The 3,176-nt window shown below is 31.2% G+C and overlaps 1 protein-coding gene across 1 annotated transcript in view; it reads left to right on the top strand.

Moving 5' to 3' along the window:
• LOC106684239 (uncharacterized) overlaps window positions 1-3,176 on the top strand; it is a gene marked incomplete in the record, with an annotated part of 128,089 nt that overhangs the window by 49,160 nt on the left and 75,753 nt on the right.

Here is a 3,176-nt window from a genome sequence, read left to right as displayed (position 1 = left end):
TCTGTAATCGGCTTAGGATTGGCTTAGGGCTCTGTAATCGGCTTAGGATTGGCTTAGGGCTCTGTAATCGGCACCAAAGGGCACAAACCGGATCTAACTAAACAAATCCGAACCGAAGAGATTAAATAAAAGATTTGGAAACTTTTTCGTGATTCGAAACTAATATTTCGCCCTAATAAAGGCATTAAACCTAAATTTTGCTGATGTTGGTTAAAAGCTTTCCAACGGGTGTGCTATCATTAGAATTGGATAAAATGTAGAGGAGTTATAAATGATAATATGAGCAATGGTCACCAGAAGAAAGAAAAAAAAAGTAAAATGAATCAAGGTGAACAATTTCTATGAAAGATTCTATTTAAAGGTTTCAGACGAGGCTATGAACGAATATGATTTGCTTTTTCATAAAACAATTTTTTAGACCCGCTTTACTGAATCCTCATTATGTTTTTTTTAATTCTTAGTGAATCAGTAATATTTTTATTCTTATTCTTTAGGAAGAGAATTGATTCGTCTTTATGGTATAATAATGACCATGTAAATGGTTTATAACAACCATGAAAAATATTTATATATTCTGAATATGCGCCAAAAATGCTTAATTTTGTTAATAATTTTTTTTGCCGTAAAAATTGGAATAGGCTATAAACTTATAATAAAGTCCCATCACAATCGGATGACAGCGCATAACATACGAACATAACATACGAAAAAAAATAATATTTATTTTTATACATTAGATTAATATATTTATTATGAGGAGTTTCGGGGAATAAGTATAATCAGGCAGGTAGTTGTTGTATTCTTATAATTATTATCTAAATAAGTCAAATACGTTTTGAGAAAATCCACCTAAAAGTTAATTACGAATATTTACTGTAAAGATACGCTATAGGTTTATGACATCATTTGAGGCGTTGCATTCCAAAAATAACCATAAAAAGGTAACTTAAGTAACAGTTTTTGTACTAGATTATTACTTATTAAATTGTTTTTTTTCCCGAAATATTTAAATAGCTATTCGATATAACAAATTCAGGAAATTCATTCTACACCCTATTAGATATTTACATATTTATTCATTCTTCCATCTTCAATGCTGTTTCAGGCCCATGTTGCCAGTTTTCTGGCTTATATATACAACAATTTATAGTAGAAATGTGCAAATAAATATGTTGCTAGAGCGGTAAAGTGTTTTTAATAATTAATAGTGATAATTAGGTAAAAATGAAGATTACTCCAAGTTATTCATATATGAAGGGGCGCGGTGACTGTGGCTACTAACTCCAAGGACTCGGTTCGAATCCGGCTGGGTAAAAATCAGGCGATCCAGCGTGATTCTGACCAAATCACCTCTTCGCACAACCGTTGGTCTAGTAGCATTAGTTTATTACAAAGTACTGAACCACTGGCGCTTCATGGGTTGTAGTGCTGGTACAGATACAGATTCATGTATGAATGAAAGTGAAGTAATTTATATTATACAAAAAAAAATTTAAAAAAGAATGCGCATAAGAACAAAAGGGAAGCTTATAATATGTGAAAATAATATAACGTTAACTGTAATAAAAAGGTGCATATAATATGTAATAATTATTTTATTAATAATAATTACTTTATTATAATATGCCAAATAATGTACAAAATTAATATGCAGATACTCTAAAAATGTACCATAGAATTTATAATATATTGAAAGATTCCAAGAGTGACGAGTAAAAAATACCAACGTTCTTGCGAGGGTTCGTTTTTTATCGATGAGAACGCGGTGATTGTCATATATAATTAGGTATTCTTTTGAATGTGATGGCTACAATTTCTGTTACATAGGGTTTTTTCAATGCAATTTAACAATGCGAACTGCCGGCGCAACTACGTCAGTGTGTTTTATGAGCTAAGAAAGGTTACTTATTTAATAGTGATCATTCATAAAATAGCAAATAATCTTAGCATTTCCAATTTCACTGTAATCCTTGAATTATGATTGTTTTTAGTTTTTTTTTATACTTTATCGTAAGATACAAAATAAATTTGTACAATTTAAAAAAGAAATGGAAATAATAGATCGAGTAATCAGAATGCTTGACTGCTTGCTTTCTGTAAAATTGGAAATATTGGAAGTATTTTACTGACACTGGTTGTCGAAGTCACCGAATAACTTACAATTTCAAATATTCCTTTTTTCTATTTTACACGTTACATTCCGAATTGGACAAATTGTACCTGAGTACTGAGTAGCTGAGAAAGATTACTTTTCTGGTAGTCTAAATACTGATATTTACAACATTTCAAGGTGAGTGATAGTAATCTGTGATCGAGAAAAACTTAAAGTATGAGTAGTGAGAATTGATAAAGTTAGCGAGCCTGAAGGTTCGATGCCGATACCAATCGCTGTCTATATGCATCTGTCCAATGACGCCCGTCTAATCTAACAGATCAGTCTTGATGCAATGCTCCCACCTATGTTTCGGGCTACACCTCGGACGTTTACCCGTAGGTTCAGCGTTTATTAACATTTCATGGATCCGCTCATCTTATTCGTTGCAAGCTTATTATAAATTATATAATAAGTAAATTATATTTACCGGGTACAATTCCCCCAGTCCAGGGATTCGTGACTGTAGCGGTCCCAGTACGAATATGGTGTTTAGAGTTCCTTCAGTTCAGCGTTATATAGCCGTATAAATATTTCGGGTAGCTCACCTGTTTAAGTATGAATATTTTATTTAATACTTTAACACTTTATTTTCAAAAACCTTAAGGCGCTGTTCTTTCCTCTTTTTTTCAGCATACTTATCCTTGCCCATACTTTTTAACTATTTTAGTCTTTATTCTAATTAATAAAAGATAATACAGTTGATTTTTGTTATGTTATCTTAAAAGAATTCTTTCTTAATAAGGTTTATAAAATATAGAAGTAGTTATTGTCTAAATAAAAATATTTTTTCTTTAATAGGATTTCTATTTAAATATATACTTACTCTTGAAATACATAACAAATGATGGCATGTTATCTTACTCGAAAACAACGTTTCTTTAACCTTCAAGTGTCTACCATTGAATCGAAGAGTGAAAGGTACCATATCTGGAGTTGTGATCTATATTGGGTACGCTATTCTCGATAATTTATTGATCATAGTATCTATTAACCTTGCCCAGTCGTGTATAATGTTCTGAAG

This window comes from Halyomorpha halys, unplaced genomic scaffold, assembly GCF_000696795.3.
Source record: "Halyomorpha halys isolate HHAL.00 unplaced genomic scaffold, Hhal_1.1 Scaffold559.1, whole genome shotgun sequence".
In the NCBI taxonomy this organism is placed as follows: domain Eukaryota; kingdom Metazoa; phylum Arthropoda; class Insecta; order Hemiptera; family Pentatomidae; genus Halyomorpha; species Halyomorpha halys.
The sequence above is the reverse complement of the archived record's forward strand: the minus strand, read 5'-3'. Positions and strand labels throughout refer to the sequence as shown.